The following is an 18,365-nucleotide window of genomic DNA, read 5'->3' on the forward strand; positions in this document are numbered from 1 at the left end:
AACAAGAGCACGATGTTTACCGTGTAGCTCTGCCTGACCTCTGGCACTGTGCTCATGCATTCTTGTTTATTTGTGCACCAGCTTGAGAATTCTAGCCTTAAAGGCTTAACTGTCCTCAACTGTCAGGGAATAGACCTTTCAGACAGAAGGAATGACGCACACCCTCCACAAGCCTTGGCCACAGTACTGCTTCAGGCCTCCTATGAGCCTGAGGTCTAGATTCCAATGAAGACAAGACAGAATTTCTCCTCTCCCATCCCAAGGCAGACTCTACAAAGCTCCATGACTGGTTCAGGAGCTCCTGACGTTGTTTATTCATTAGTTAATGTATCAATTGTTTATTGCCATAATGATATGGCATAATAAACAACCACTAAACTTCAGTGATATAAAATAATGAACATTTATGATCACTCTTGACTCTGAGTTGGATTGGTGATTCTGCTCATCTTGGCTGGGCTGAGCTAAGCAGTTCTCATCTTGGCTGAGGGTCACTCAAATATCTGGCCAGTTGGCCAGATTTTAGCTAGTGTACGATGTTTTAGGCTGGGATGACTGGCTCTGCTCCACATAGACTCTCATTCCCCAGCAAGCTAGCTCAGGCTTGTTCCCAAAGTGCAAGAAATAGATAGATTCTGGGCTTGGTTCAGAGGTGAGGCTACTTTCTATCCACCAAAGTCAATCAAAAGAGCAGTTTAGATTGAAGAAACGGGAAAACAGACTGCTCTTTTGATGTGGAAAGAGACAAAATCCCATTGTGAAGGGCACAGAGTCAGGGTTGGAGGGAGGTAAAACTAAGGCCAATTTTTCAGTCTACTATGAGGAGGTATACTGAGTCATCTGTCTTATGAGCAAAACTCTGTTTATATTATCCTTTTCCGTGTGGTTTTCCTATGGAGAATAGGGAATTTTATTAGACTCCAAAATAGAATTTTGGTGTGGGAAGAATTTTTAAGCTCTCTCTGTACTTGAAAGTTAGCTACTGAGACATACTCAGGGCTGGGAGAAGAGACTACGGATCTTCCATAATAACAAATTCCTTGAAGGCTAGAGGGTGACTAGGGAAGGGATTGCTCGGTTACATTGAGCCAAATCCTTGATCCAAGTGAGATACATTTGTGAGAAGTTTATTAGAATTGTGACAATTTGGCATCTGCTTGAGCAAAGATTTCAATCATGTAGGAAAACAGAATACTGTCAAAAATGTGGAGGAGAAAAATTATGTAAGCCAGTAAGAGTTGGGTAGAGGGAAAATAAATCATATTTTTGAATCTAGTTCAAGAAAGTTCAGTAATTATAAGCCATATGTACAGCCCATTAAATGTAATTGTTTAATGGGATCATCTTACAGTTCAAAGAAAACATACAAAAGAAATTCAGCTCTTCATTTTAAAAGTAGGTATTGTTACTAAGCTGCTCAGATTTTACTTCCCTTCATATATAACTCAGGATCAAAGTTGGATGAAGGAGAAAAAGGACTTGCATAGTTACAAGAATAGCCAGGCCAAGTGAATTGTAGAATTTAGAATGGAGGTATAGGGAAAACTACATTGACTGGACTTCCCATTCCCTAGATCAAGCACCAAGAGTGTCATATTATCTCATTTAATCTCCACCATGACATTGTGAGATAAACCTTAATAGCCCTGATTTCACAGGGTCACCCAAATTCACACAAGTAGTGAGAATGAAAGCCAGAAATTGAGCCCTGATTTTTTTTCCTGGTTACAATCATTCCACTATCACACATTACTTCCATCTTCCATCTTAGGTAAAATGTGAAAATTTTATAAGTGATTGAACTGACCATTTTCTTCCTCTCAAAGAAAGAGAAAGGACACTTATTTACGGCCACATGCATACCTCCTCTTTCTTTACCTATCTTGCTTTAGAATGATCTTGGCTCAAGCAAAGTCAGAGATACCAGTCCTCAGGGGAGACATCAGAAGGAACAATAAACATAGCTGACGTTGTGATTCTGAACTTCACAAATCTGAGCAAGAACTGGCTCATGTGAGGCTTCAGGGAGCTGTCGTGGGTGATGTCCTGAGCTCACGGTTGCCAGCCTCACTGGTGAGGTAATTCTGAAGCCCAGCAGGACTCAGTCAACTCGTTCCACATACTTTTTCAGACAGGCAGGGTAAACAGCTTTCAGATGCATTTCCTGTCAGCTAAAAATAATAATAATAAATTCCACAGTGGTACTGATCCAATAATATTTGAAAATTCCCTTCTTGTGTGTTTCCTCTAAAAGTACTTTCTTTTGCAAGCAGTTTCCCAGACATGACGTCGACCTACTTATTCATTGACCAATTTTATCACCGACCAATTCAACTCTGGACCATTCATCCAACTTTACAAGACAGGGTCACACCCAGATTCTCCATAGTAGTGAGGACAGGAACTCTTAGATTCATGCCAGCTCCTACAGTGGGCATCATGTGGGATCTGTCTGTCTGAGGAACAGTCACTCCACAGGCTGGAGACAGAGCAAATCAGGTGGGAGAGTCTTGAGGAACTTTGTAAAGTGGCTAAAAAAATTGTGACTGGAAACATGAAGTAATGACTCAACAGACTACATCTTACTGAATTCTTAAGAGAAAGTTGTTTGGAATTATTGCAAAAGTTGACACAATTGTCACTCAGTTCCCTGAACAGAGGTCAGAGTTCAATGCCTCCCACTGCCCAGGTCTTGGTTTTTCTCCTGGATTCTCCACCATAGGAAAGAATACCTCCTCCAACCCCCTCCTCAGGCTCCCCTGAGGGATGTGGGCACAGGAAGGGTTGAATCCAGCTTACATGGATGTGCTCTTCTGGAAGATTCTTGTCTTAGAAAGAGACAAGACATAAATGTGGGTGTCTTGGGGACAAATCACTTGAGATCCTTTTATGGACAAGAATAACAGAATAGACATTCAATGTTGAAGTTAGAGATAGTTCCAGAGCTATTATGAGAATGACATTTGCTAAAGATAAAGTCTAGTTGAGAAAGAGGAGCCTCCCATCATGAGACTCTTTCCATTTCATGAAATGAGGCAGCTTCTTATGAGGAACCAGAGGGAGAGGTCAGCTTCTGGCCAAGACAGGCAGTTATTGATGTATCTATCAGAGGTTCTGGAATCCCAGTTTGTGCAGAGGAAATCCTGGCACACTCTGGGAACTCAAAAACCCTATGCAGGTGCCACTTAAACCCCCCAAAGCAAGAGAATAATTGAGTAAGCCACAGTATGCAGGGGACAATTAGGAAATGGCGGGCCAGAAGGTTTTGGAACCTCTCAGTCTGATAAACCTGGGAGTCTACCCCTTTCTGATAATAATAAATAAACTAGACAACTCAGGGCACAACTACAAATGGCACTGGCACTTCATGGATGCAGGGGACAGCAGGAAAGGGCAAACCAGAGCTGGTCCTATGGCTGCCAAACTTCAGAAGATTTCTACCTCCCTTCTGGATGTGAGGTTGACTTGGCTTCAACAGATGTCTTTTTGCTGATGGCCAGGGCTGACCTGGATCACCAGGTTGGCTAACAGGAGGCCCTTCTTTTCTTTCCTCTTCTCAACCCTTTATCCCCTACAGACAGAAGGGCCTTTCAGCCACTTCTCAACTCGAAGTGGCTTGGCTTTACATTTATAACCAGGAGGAAAAAGTGAGCACAGGCCCCTATACCATCTGAAAAAGACTCCTTAGGCCACAGGGGCAAGGAGTTGGGCATCCATTCCCACTCTCCTTCTAAAGGCTCTCCTTAGGAAACAACCCAGAAAAACCTTCCTTAGTCATCAGCAATCAAATGTGTAAAGATCAGGAACCTGTCTGAATCATCTTTCTGGTAAGGGCAGAACCAACCAGAAGTCAGTCAGACAATTGTTGAACAGTAACTCTCACCTTCAAGTTAGCTGTTTGTTTTAATTAGCAACAGAACAGAAAAGTTCTAGCAATCAAGGCTAACATTAGAAAAGTAAAAGGGGGAAAAAAAAGCCAGATAGCTGGGGTTGGCGGGGGGGGACAGAAAAAAAGGAAAACATGAACAAGATCATGAAAGCCTGCTGTTGCAATTTCTAGTTTTTGAAAATTACATCTTTTTATAAAGTTCAGCAAAGATTTTTTTTTCTGGAGTACTTGTGTGTTAGACAATCTGCTAACTTGAGGAGATAGAAAGATGAGTAAGACTAAATCTCTTTCCTACAAAAACTATGCTAAGCACATGGTAGGCCCTCAAGAAATGTCAGCTCTCTTTTCTGCTTCTGAGAAAAATTCTGTATTAAATGAATATTTATTGTGGTTGCTAAGGAATTCTTAAAAGCAATGTGCCGTATCAGAGAAGGCTAGCTATCCTCACAGATACATTCTCATCTTCTTTACCCAGCCACATTATACACTATCGTTCCCAGTCTCCTTTAAAAATAAGCATGACCATGGGATTAAGTTCTAGCCAACAGCATATGATCACAAGTGGAAAGTCACTTCTGTGTCTTCTCTGTTTTGGGTTACCTCAGCACATAATATAGATCGGTGTTTATCTTGAAGACAATGCAGGTTAATTCTCTGAGGAATTTTAAAACAGGGTGTAGAGAGGATAAAATTGCTTCTAGTAAAATACTTCTGGTAGTCAGTTGAAGAGAGATTACAGGGCAAGGAGGCCAAATAGCAGGCTACTGTGGGAATGCAGGTGAAAGAGAGCTAATTCAATATGGTGTCTCCAGGCCTCAATTGCTGAAGATATTTGGAGGCAGATGGGAGAGAACAGGTGAATTGATGTTTTTATTCCATAAGCCACAGGACACAGCCAGGAAGAAAAGCCCCCAACACTTTTGTCCGTTTCCTCCTTTTAAAATTTTTCTCCCCTAATCCTGGTAATTTTCCATTTTCAAACATCAGGATACACATACAAGGAAGACAGTGTTAGTGCACAGCCCCAACTGTATGATCACACTCCACATCCAAATCATAGTCAGATACCACCAGAGAGGATCTTCAAAAATGTGTCTTGTCAGCAATTCCATGATCAGCCATTGGAAGGATTCTTGATGGAGAAGACTATTAATAAACTGAACTCATGCAAGAAGAACACTTAGTCATGTGTGTGAGATGAGGATTGGTCAGACTGGAAAGCAGAAAAGAAATAGAGAAGGAAAATATTTTAACACAAAATTTATTTTAAAAATGTATAATTAAAGGAATTTTAAAATTACCTATTATATATAATTACTTATTAATTATAATAATTAAAAGCAAATGTGTGTTTTGTAATGAAAGGTAGAAGGCAGAAGGCTTAAGCTCTAGGTTAGGCACCAGGAGACTGCAAAAGGCTTGACCAGCTAAGTTCTTGTTGGGACATTTTAGTGGCCCATTTACAATCTTGATTGTAAGTAGGCAACTTAAATCTTTGCAATAGTCCACTGTAACTGAATATGCTGACATTCTCAGGCTAAACCTGAGATGGTGAAATGATCTCTTGATCTTAATTTTACAGTTATCATTTTTCTAGATTTCATTGAAGGAGGTGGGGTGTCTTTACAAAAGTGAAGAAATATCTTGTTTCCCTTCAACCAGTGTTTTCTTTCTTCTGACCTCTCTTTCAGCTATAAGAATATGCTACACCTTCCTCTATATACTGTATTAGTAGCATTTGATATTTGATAGACCTGCGAATCTTGAATATGCTACCAAAGAGTTTAGGAAAAACCAGGAGCCCTACAAAATTTATGTGGGAAAAAGGCAAACTATTTCCGCAATGGTTCTAGCTTATACCAAAAGGAAAGGAAATTTTTAGAAAATACTTTTCTGTCTTACAGTGTTCTTAGTAGACAGAAAAATGGCTCATTCTTTGAATATAAAGTGTCAAGTCAGATTAAGAAGGGAAATATCTGCCAGTAGAAATAGCAATGAGAATTACATATCCTGGAAAAAATAAGACTTATCCCAACTGTGTTAATAATACTTGGATACCAGAAATGGCAAAAATATTTCTTATTCAACTAACCTATGGAATCCTATGAAAATAATTGAAAATGGAAACATTATATTGCTTCACCAGAGAAAATGCACATGCCTTCTCTTTACCCTCAACATTTTGCAAATCTGCAGAAAGAGCTTGGAAGGAGAGTACAAAAAACCCTCAATGTGTGGAACAGATATGGAAGTTAACTGTGAAGCAAGGTTTTATATAGCAAACTTCTCCCCACAGGCTTTCTTCTTAAAATGGGATGAATATATTCTACTGCTTCAAAACAAAAACGATGTCCAAAGGGAAATAAAAATTGAACTCAAGAGTACAACATCTTCTTCATGGCATGCATTTAAAGTAAATTAAATTAAGTAACTATGTTACTTATATTAACAGAGAATGCACATACCAAAAGCAAAAATTACAGAAAAGGAGAGCCATTGTGTGTGGGGGGGGGGGCGGGGGCGGGGGGGGTGATGCTGCATTAAGAAGTGACATTTGCAAGTATCTGAGGCTTACCAAGTGGTCCTATTCCTATGGATTCAAATCTGTATTACTTCAAGTTTCTATTTTATGGCTTGTTTTTAAGCTTTCTGCTACTTATTAACCTACATCAATTCAGTTAGCACTGAATTTAGTGGTCAGTCATCACTAAATTACTTAGGGCCAATTATTAGCCCTAATGAGCAATTCACTATGTAGTGGTGGTTGTTTAAAGCAATGCTCCTTCGGGTGTTATCTGCAGACATTTGTAACAGGTGTTAGTCCATAAGACTAAGCTCAGGAGATAGTTAAAGCAATTTGATATTGCAATGGCATCAAAACTTGTGCTCTTAGGAGCAGTGTCTTGTTCAACTACAAGTTGATCAAAATAATCAAGTCTTTCAGAACAAAGAGTTTGAGAAGCTTTAGTCTACGTTGAATTAAAAGATGAAATCACAGGGTACATCTGGGGACAGGAAGATGTGAGATGGAACAGGGAAAAATACAGTGACCATTCCAAAGTTTATTTTTCATAAAACTAAAAAGATTCCAAAGGGTGATAGGGACTGCTAAAACCATGAACCACTTTCTGTACTTGGAACTTGGGTATAGTCAGAGGAAAGGAGGCACACAGCCCAACAGTCAGTGTGGTAGTTGACTTTCAAGAGTCATTATTAACACATAATTCAAAGACAGCCAAATGACCGCAAGTCACATTACCTACAGATAATCACCACTGATATTTTAAGGAAGATTTCCCTAAATTGTTTCCCATATAATTCTGTTCACTTGTTTGATAATGATTATTTCCAAATTCAATAAATATATTTCTCCACCAACATGTATTATTTCTTATGATTCCATTTAATCTCCTCTGCTGACTTGTTAGCTGTGACTCTTTTTTGGGTCATTGTAGTTGTTTTAAGATTTATGGAACATCTTTTATTTATCACTGACTACTTTCAAGTGATACTATAAAATTTCACAGGTTGAATAAGAACCTTGGAGATCTCTCTGGTCCTGGCCTTTGTCTCTTTTTGTCATAAATTTTGCTTTTATGTATATCATAGACTCCACGTTCATTGTTATTATTTTTGCTTTACACAATTATCTTTTTAAAAGACTTCAATAATAACATAAATAGATGTTCTACCGGTTTTTTTATTGTTAACACTTTTAATCATAGTTTTTGGTGTTCATTTGGATCCCTTTGTTTGTGTTCAGATTGCCATCTAGTATCATTTGCCTACCTGAAGAAATTGCTCCAAAATTTCTTTTAGTGTTGGTGATGACTTCTTTCTATTTTTGTGTCTCAAAATGTCCTTGTTTTGCTTTGGTTTCTGAAAGATGATTTCACTGGAGATAGAATTCTAGGTTGACAGTTTTGTTTAATTTTGTTTCTTTTTTATTTTTGTTTTATTCTTTCTTTCTTTCGTTCTTTTTTTTTTTTTTTAGTACATAAATCACAGTGCACTTCTGATTTGAGCTATGTCTGCTGAGAAATCTGCCCTCATCCTTAACCTTGTTCCTCTGTGTGTTATTTACCTTTTATTTTCACCTAGGGCTGCTTTTAGGATTTATCTTCAATACAGGTATTCAGAAATACAGTTATGATGCACTTTGTTGTATTTTTCTTCATGTTTTTGTCCTGGGTGCTTGCTGAGTTTCTCAAATGTGTGACTATATCGTTTTTATCAAATGTGAAAAATACTCATGCTTTTTTCCCAGTGTTTTTGTGCTCCCTCCTTCTCCTGCAGAGACTTGAATTATGCGTGTGCATGGGCTCATTCAAACATGGCTTAGTTTGATGACACTCTTTTTCATTTTTAAAAAGCTATTTTCTCTCTGCTTCATTTCGAATATTACCTTTGCTTTGTTTTCAGTTTCACTAAATCTTAGTTCAGGTTGCCATAACAAAATACCATCTCCTGGGTCACTTAAATAGAAGACATTTATTTCTTAGTTCTGGAGGTTGGAATGTCATTTTGGTGCCTGCCCTCCTGCCCTTTTGCTGTGTCCTCACAGGGCTCCCTCTTCCTTTACTTCTCAGGGCATAATCCATCATAAGGCCCTACCCTCATGATCTCTTCTAACCCTGATTACCTTACAAAGGTCTCTTCTCCAAATACCATCTCACTATGCATCCCATCGACCTTTGCACCTTAGCTATTGTGGTTTTCATTTCTGAAGGTTTGATTTGTGGATCCGTTGTTGGAGTCACAGTCTTGTCTTCACATGTTTATGTCTCCAGGCCTCATCTTTCTCTAGCTTCCTGTCATACTGAGTACAGTCATATGAACTTTTAACATCCTGTCTTCTGTATTCTATCATCTGTGTCATTTCTAGGTTGGTGTCAATTGACTTTTTTTTTTTATCATTAAGGGTCATATTTTCTTGCTTTTAAGTTTGCTTCTATTGAATTTATTAGGTGCTGGATACTTCTGTACGCCTTCAAATATTCTCCAACTACAAATAGTCTTCAAACCAATGAAGTGCAGTTAAGTTCCTTGAAAACAGTTTTAAACCTTTCTTAGAAAGTTCCTTCCAGTGTTTAATCCAAGCCTAAATTGTTCCAATTACTAAGGGCTATTTTTACCCCAGTCATTTTACTGAGGCAAAAATCCTTCTAGTACTCTACCTAAAACTCCATGAATTCTGAGGATTTCTACTTTGGCTTGTTGGCATGACCTATTCCCAGATGTATGAGAACAGGTGGTGTTTCCTGTGTATCCAGTCAGGTGGCTCTTCTCTCAGTTTTAAGCAACGTCCTTACACATATGCCCTGCTCAGTACCAGCTGAGGATGCAAAGGGGACACTCTGGAGATCCTCAACCTTCTTGCTGGGGTTCTGCTCTCTGCAGCTCTCTCCTTGCTGGGGTTCTGCTTTGTGCACTCTGGCCACCTTTACTTCCCAATCCCTCAGCTCAGGGAGACCTCAGGACTCTATCTACCTCAGTTCCCACTCCCCATGCTGATTCCTGAACTTTCTATCCAGGTCCGTTGGGGTCATAGTAAACCTCATTTCACTTGTTCCCATTTTTCAGGGATCACTGTCCTGTGTTGCCTGATGTCCAATGTCTTCACAGTCATTGTTTTCTTTATTTTCTGATGTTTTGTTTTTTTTCAGACAGGAGGGCAAATCCAGACGCTATCATTCGTCTTGACCAGCAGTGCCCTTTTTATTGATTTTTAAATTACTTTATATATTAAGAATCTCAACCTTTCATCTCTCTTATGTATTTCAAACTGCAGGCTGCATTTCATTCAGTTTTTGTGGGGTTAGTTCTGAAGCTCAGGTCAAAAGGAAGAGAACCAAAAAAACTCGTTGACTTCCAAACTCTGAGCTATACATAAGCCAAATTAGTTGTGAGGTTTGGAAGTTGTATAATAGTGGTATGTCATGTTCTTAATTAGATTGCCCTGTAATGGCCTAATGATAGATATACACCTAGAAATAAACTTTCCTGTAACTAAGCTGGGTCTATGTATTCAAGAAATTTCTAAAAAATTAATCAACTATGAAAACATTAAATTTAACCTTTAAATTTATTTCTTTATCTACTAAATGCATAATAGATACTTGTCATATGCCAAAAACATCTCTAGACATAATAAGTGCCATTTAATATTAAGCATGAATTATAAAATGAACTTATGTCCAAAGGTGTACAAAGCCCTGGCACTTCCTGTTTCTCTACAATTTTACAAGGTTGTGAATACCAAAAGGTACTTCAGCCCTTTGAAGGACAGACTTATTTTTAAGTGTTCTTTGCCCTAAGCAGTTGGAGGGGAGAAAGGAGACTTTTTTTTTTTAATGAGAGAAAATAAGAATTCATTGTGAATGTGTCAATCAAATATCAAATGAGATGGACTTAAAGAAAAACATGGAAATATTTGGCCTCTGGTAAATCAAGTACAGTGATGATATATCAGGAAATCAAAGTTAAGAAAGTTAGTGCTTCAAAGAGAGTGAATGCCATGGTAGCTAATTCCAAATGAAAGTATGACATTTCTGAAGTTATAGATGATGTAAAGAGGCTAAAAGCAGTCCCCAAGTTATAGGTTTGGATTTTTCGTTAAAATATATTTAAAATTTAATAGAAAATCCCATAGTAAAGGCAGATTCCCATAATTTCACCAATTCATTCCCATTGCCCACCTAACACAATGAATATTGCAATTGTTAGCATCTGCTATGAGTAATTGATTAATCCACTGCAATTAATGACCATAAATTCTGAAAATATTTTGAGATAATGTTGAGTTTACAGAAAAGTTGGAAAGGCAAGAATCCCCAGGTACCCCTCATATACTTTCCCCTAACATTGACATCTAACATCAATAATTACGGTACACTGGTCAGAACTAAGGTGCCAGTATTGGTACCTTCTTGTTAAGTAAACTTGATTATATAGAATAACTCAAAAGCTATTAGAATGATGAGTTTAAACATATGTCTTTTTTATGGACTTTAGTTTTAGAAATGCAGGCCTACATTGGATTCCCCTCAATAAAATTTAAAATAAACAAATCTAGGCAGAACTTTTAATGAACTCTTGGATGAGTGCTATTGGGCCTTAATTCATTGCTTCACCAATATTAAGTGCCAGAAAAAGTTGTTTTTTCCAGCAGGATTTTAAGTTCCTCAGAGTTTTTCTTAACTAATTTGCTCATGTTATAGCTACCCTTAAATTTTCTTAACAAAGATGAGGCTTCACTATTTGGCAAAGTATTTTTTCCTGTTTACTTATTAATGCATACATACAAGTGATCACATTTACATTTAGATGTTTTATGAATGGTCCTTATGAAAAGAAGATTTCATGAAATAAGACACACTGTCCTGGAAAATCCGAGATGTATAGCTTCCGTTCCCATGGCAACCAACTAACTGGTTGCACCTGGTCCTCCAGGGTAATTAATTTCCTGTGTGCAGGGATGGTCGGCTGTTTCTCAAGGCCAGCAAAATCAGGGAGGAGGAACAAACTGACCTTTCTTTAAAACAAAACAAACCTAAATCTCATATGGAGGAATTAGACTCTTGGGCATTCTCTAATTTCACTCTTGTGGCTTTTACATGTGAGCAATAACACAGGAAGTCTGATTTTGAGTTCTGTTGCCTTAGTTATCAGAAAGATCTATAACATTCATCATCTTTCTAGGGTCTTGAAGATATTTTCTGGGGCTTAAATTAGTTGAGTTGAATGAAAATATGCTTATGGGTATATATCTGCACCGTGTGATTCACCCCAAAAGAGAAAGAAAGGCAAGTGTCAGAAGACCTACATATTAAGTACCCAAGGACCAGTTGTCCCTGATGCCAGCAGCACATGAGAAACACATGGGAACTCTCCAAAACAAACTGGTGTCTGATCCCATCCTTCCGAAATTCTGACTTAATAATTAATCTGGGACGGAACCCCAGTGGCAATACTTTCAAAAGTTGATTAAAATAGGCAGTGGGAGTTAAAAAAAATCAGAATTAGATAGCATACTAATTGAGTGAACTGGCCAGGTGAAGTACACTTTCTAGTAGATAAAATTTGAATGAATAAACAACATTTACAAAAGTAAGTTGCATTGTCCCTAAATTCTCCTTCTGTGCTACAAGCCACAGGGAACACATACAGTGGTACACATCGGGGGATCATGTTCTTCAGTTTTCCCTTTTTGCAATCTGAGTGTGACATAATGTAAGTTTTTAGGCTATACCTTCCATCTGAAGAGGTTACAACATCTGAATCTTAGTAAGATTTATTTGTTCAGCTTTTCTCTACTCCGTGAGTCAAATGTTAAATTTTTGGAAATTTTGCAAACTGACTGTTAAACTGTTAATAGCTTGAAATTGGTCCAGGGGTGGAGATCAGGGCTTTGTTTCTTCTGGAGAGCTGGGTTGTTAAATGTCTACTGGCAAACTGCTGGTTTTTCAATCATGAGAGAAAGATCAAAAGGATAAAATTTGACCAGGCCTTTATTTGTATAGATATAGAAACTGAGGCTCAGAGAGTTTAAGTGACTTGTCATTCTTGCTGGTGGAAACAAAAATAGCAGCCAGTTCACCCAAGTCTCTGTTAGAAGTGTCCTTTTCAGGCCTACAAATGCTGTCAGAAATCAGCTCAATGTTTTATAGACAAGCATCTCTCCACACCAGGTAATTTTAGGGGTACAATGTATTGGGTGTTAAGATGCCAAAATCTGGTAAGAGCTATGATACATCCAGACAATGGAGTACTAGGAAGCCATAACAAAGGTTGAGAGAGACTTCTCTATGAGGGCCTCCAGAGCATATTGATGAGGAAAAATAGGCAAAGTGTAACTTAATGCATGGAACACAGTACTTTTAGTTATGAAGAGAGCAATAAAAAATACATATGATTATATTTGGGGGGGAAAAAGAAATACTGTAAAGAAAAGCAATAACCAAATAAAAATGATTCCCTTCCAGCGTAGAAGAAAAAGAAGTAGGCAAAGACAGAACATCTCTGCATTAGAAATGGAAGAGATGCTCTTACAGTCCACAGATGATAATGACCCTAAGAATGGACATAGCTTCACAGAATTTCAACATCAGATGAGGTCACACAGTGACTGATAAAACCAGACCCAAATAACACCCACGTCTGAACACACGTACACTCCACACACACACCCACCCAATGCAACTGCAAAGTAAACAACAAAATGTTCTCTCCGTGTTAACATCAGTGAGCCAGCTTCCCTACTATTCAACCCTGGCCTTACTTTGTTCTGCTTCCCAGATAAAAACTAAGATTCTCAGTCTTTGAATCACCCTTGCTGCCCTACAGCTTCTTATTTGCCCAAAGTTCAGGGTTAAACATCCCAAATGATCCGCTGAAAAGACGAATATCCAAGAACACATCATAAATTCATAAAAGAGAAAACAGGTTGTTAAGCCAATTTTATTTCTTATTATTTTTACTTTAAATAAAAAGCTAAATCGCTATTCTGAATGAGACAGGAAAGAGATACTGAAATGGAGATGAAAGAGGCGAGACACTCATGTACAAAAATTGGCTCAGGGCTTGAAATTTTCTCTAGCTGGGACTAGTCTTCAGCCTATGTGAAGAATCACAAAATAAGACTTTGACCTTCTTGCCAAGTTCTTTTAACTTCATCACCATAAAGAGTTAATTGGCAGTTTTCATTTATGCCCGGTCTCTGAACATCAACCATGTACCAAGCACGAGGGATTCAAACATGAATAAGATTTTGCTCTACCTATGAAGGAGTTTGCTTCCTAAAGTGAGTTTTAACTGCATTTCCTCCTTCTCAGTTCTGTTTAGACATCTATGACACAGGAACAATTTTGTGCAGTTATTTGGTCAATGTCTGTCTTCTGTCTGCACATGTGGCTAGTGGCCTGAGAAGGCAGGAAATCATGTGCATCTCCCTCCCCAGTATGTCCCTAGAGCCCAGCAGAGCATCTGATACAAGTAGACGTTGTATTCAATTGAATAGCGGTCTTCAGCATCCATGGCCATCTGGAACCTTAGAACGTGACCTTGTATGGTCTTTGCGGATACAATTAATCAGGATGAGGTCATACTGGACTAGAGTGAGTCTTAAATTCAATATGACTGGTGTCCTTATAAGAAGAGGAGAAGTCACACAAAGACGCACAGAGGGAAGAAGTCTCCGTGATGACAGAGGCACAGCCCTCAGCCCTGCACCACCCAGCAACCACCAGGAGCCAGAAACAGGCATTGATTGGCAATGGCTTCCTTGGATTTTCAAGGTCTTACTTTCAAGACTCCATGTCTCCATACATCTTGGGAGGCATATAGCACAGTGTTTGAAGAGCATTCATATTCTCTGGGTTTAAGGCCTGGGTCCTACCACGTCCTATATAGTGAATCCTATGCCAGTGGATACTACCTTGGTATGCTCACTTTCTACACCTGTGCAGTGAGGAAAGTAATAGTAACTACTCTTAATTGAAAAGAGGGTTTGAGATTCTTTGTGTAAAGTATGAACCTGCCCTACTGAATAAGGTAGCCACAGCCACACCGTGGCTGCTGAGCACTTGAAATAAGGCTCTTCCAAATTGAGATGTGTTGTGAGTATATATGCAATAGACACAGTATGAAAAAAGAAACACCTTATTGATTTCAGGTTAACTTGACAATTCTTTTTAGTATATTGAGTCAATGAAAATACATTGTTAAATTTTGTTCCCCCTGTTATGGGTGTTATCTCTTCTGTGTGGCTACTAAAATTTTAACATATTTATGTGCCTCAAGATATAGTGTTCACATTATACTCAATGCTGGAGTAAATGGTGCCTGGACATAATAAAGTCACTCCACTTAAAATATGTTAAATTATTAAAACTTGGGGATAGGCACTAACACAGAAGTAGGATGTACTGTGAAATTCTTGGGAGTGCATAAAAAAATTATGGATTTCATAGCATGTTGGATTTCATATTCTCAGAGTAGGTATTCTTAACTAGTAAAGTCTATGCAAATATTCCAAAATCTAAAAAACTCCAAAATCTCAACCACAAATGGTCCCAAGCATTTTGGATAAGGAATTGTCAACCTGCAAAAGACTGCTGTGGAGACAGTGAGATAAGGAAGATTCTGTGGTGTTCTGGTTTGCTCCGGGTGGCTCTCCCACGTTATTTCTTCTACAGTTACCATTTAGTGAGCACTTGTATGTGTCAGGCTCTGTACTAAGTATCTTGCATTCATCATCTTACATTATAACATAATTCTATGGCTCGTACATAATGTATAATGTATTATACATCCTATGTGTTATACAGAGATGACATTAGCTTTCTACTGTGTTAATAGATATCACTTGTTCTTGAATGTTGATCATCATTCTGGGATGAGAGAGAAATGGCAGTCATAGTCAATGTGCGGAGACATTTATGCGTCCACATCAGGCCAAAATGAGCACCCCCAACCTGAGTATTCCATGAGACTGTGACTCAGAAACAAACACTGTCTGGCCCATCCTGGCAAGGAGAAGTCCTTTTGGAGAGAGAGCAGAGAACTATAAAATCCGCTGAAGCCTAGGTTGTCTGAGAAACACCACTAACCCCTCTAAATATTAAAGCCTCCGGCCTTCCAGACATGAAATATGAGCCTACTTCAATATTTCTTTCTTTTCAGTTGAGGTGTTGGAAGAAACCCTCCCCACCTAGTCTTTTCACATTTTAAGTGGATTAATTGCTAAAGGAATTACAATTTCCCCTGAAGAGGGGATCTAATCCTTGGCATCTGTGTGGGGGCAAGAGACAAGAAGAACCAAGACTCAGCCTGACACCATTGGGGTCACATTTATACTAAGTGCTCTTGGAAGAAAAAAAGAAGAAGGGGCATGAGATTTTCTAGATGCTAAACTTGTAGTCTCTGAGTTAAAAGGAAGAAACCCCCATCAAGAATTGATGTGGAAGCCAAGCGCATACCTGTAATCCCAGTAGTTCTGGAGGCAGGGGGATCCCAAGTTCAAAGCCACCCTCAGCAATGGTGAGGTGCTAAGCAACTCAGTGAGACCCTGTCTCTAAATAAAATACCAAAATAGGGCTAGGGATGTGGCTCAGTGGTTGAGTGCCCCTGAGTTCAATCCCTGGTACCCCCACCTGCTCCCCCCCAAAAAAGAATGGATGTGGAACCTCATCTGTGGGGGATAAGAATGCTCATGCAACCTTCTGCTTTCCTTAAAGGCAGACAGGGAGGGAGAGAACTTGTAGAGCAGATGGCATGAGAGAAGTGAGGCATACTGGTTAGATGTCATTTTTGTCTCAGGAGAAGATACAGACAAGTTACAGGCTTTGTAATCTGGGAGAGTTCAATAAGATGGATATTTCCAAACCTGGAACTTTCTCAGACTCCTGTGACCAAGCCCATCCATCTATTTCATTTTCCCTCATTCTTAACTTCTCCTCTAAAAGACAGAAATGTGTCTCTTCAACTGTGAGGGGTGGACCCCGAGCCCATGCTGGTCCTGTTCTCCTGTAGAATGCTGTAGAATGTTTCTCAAGACACACACCCCAGCAATTCACTCTCACTTAAATCTCTAAACATACCTTGCATTTCTGTTTGGATATTTCCCCAAATCCTTAAAACAGCCCACAAGCCCCAAATTACCTGGCTTGCTGTCCACCTCCCTCCCTCACCCCTGTATCCTGTATCATCTTTAGGGGTAATGTTGCTCCTATTGTCAGTGCATAAACCACAGGGAATCTTTTAAGATAAGAGTTCATAATCAACAAATTAACAAATGCCTTTAAAATGACTTCCTAGGACTTAAATATGAAGGCTGTCCATTCTGTGTCTTCTCACAGAAGTTCAGCTCTCATTAACTTGCCTGCTCTAGGGAGAAATTTATTTCTATTTATGGCAACACACCATTCCATATAGAGCACTGTGATTGGATGGGAGAGTATTTTTTTCTAGAACCAAATATCTTATACAGCATCCCCAAATTACTTTGAACTTTGGACAAGTTGGAATAATACTACACAAAAGCAAGCTTGAAAACAATAATATTATCATAAAGGAAAGAGTCTCTGGGTAGAAAGTGGGAAGTTTTTTCATAGCTTAGGGTTGATTATTATAAAATATACAACCACATAGGGCATATCAAACAGGGCATTATTTTAAGAAAATATACTTTTTTCCCATAAAACCCTATTACTCACCAATGATTAAGTTATTAAATATCCAGGAGCCATTTGAGTCTCTCCCTGCAAGTGATACATTTGCTACATTTCCACTGCCAAAACAGTTTCTCCCTGGGGTATTTTCTATTATTTAAGAAAGTCTTTTTTAAAAAGTAAGAGTTGCATGTTTATGAGTCTGACTTTTCATTGACCAAGACTCAAGGCTCTGAGGGGCTCTGAGCTGGAAACCATGGCAATGGCTCTTGTAAATATCACATTAGCATAATAAGCAGCAGATTTTGATTTTGCAATGGGAATACACATTTTATTCTGTACTAAAAATAGATTATTGAGATTATCTTGAAACTAACTTTAGTAATCTCAACACATAAAGTGGATCATATTGAAAGCTCTCGAGTTCCAAAGGAGTTTACTGCTCTGAGAATTAAACTGTTGTGCTGTTGGGCTCATCATTTACCTTGCATTTAGACTCCTCAGGCAAAATAACTTCTTTTAATGAGTAATAAGATTCACAAAAGAAAATGACCTCATCTCACAGATTATCTTAAAGCATATAAACTTCTTGAGAGAAAACCCAAAAAAGACAACAGTAAACAAATGGTTTGATGTATATGCATCTTTGCTTTCTATACTGAAGAGTACCTTTTCAAGTTTTTTTTTTTTTAGATGTAAAGACAGATAATTAAATACAGCAGTCTCCTTTATCTGTGGTTTCACTTTCTGCAATTTCAGTTCCTCCAAAGTCAACCACCTTCTGAAATATTAACTGGGAAATTCCAGAAACAAACTATTTGTAAATTTTAAATTGTGCACCATTCTGAGTAGTATGATGAAATTTGGCACCATCTTGTTCTGTCTCTTGCAAGACGTGAATCATCCCTTTGTTCAGTGTATCCATGCTGTATATACAGCCTACCCATTAGTCACCTAGTTGTCATCTCAGTTATCATATTGACTGTTTTGATATTGCAGTGCTAGCATTCATAACACCCTTATCTAGTAGCTTAATGCTACATCACAATGCCTATGCCATTCACCTCACTTCATCTCACCATGCAATATTTTATCATCTCAAATAATAACAAAAATGGTGAGTATAGTATAACAAGATAATTTGAGAGAAAGGCTAAATATTTATAACTTTTATTATGTAACTTTTCATAATTGTTCTTTTTTTGAAGTCATCTTTTTTTTTAATTTTTGGGGGTGTTGATTAAACCTTTATTTTATTTATTTATATGCAGTGCTGAGAATCAAACCCAGTGCCTCACACATGCTAG

Source organism: Spermophilus citellus, assembly GCF_964194105.1.
Source record: "Spermophilus citellus genome assembly, chromosome: 11".
Classification (NCBI taxonomy): Eukaryota; Metazoa; Chordata; class Mammalia; order Rodentia; family Sciuridae; genus Spermophilus; species Spermophilus citellus.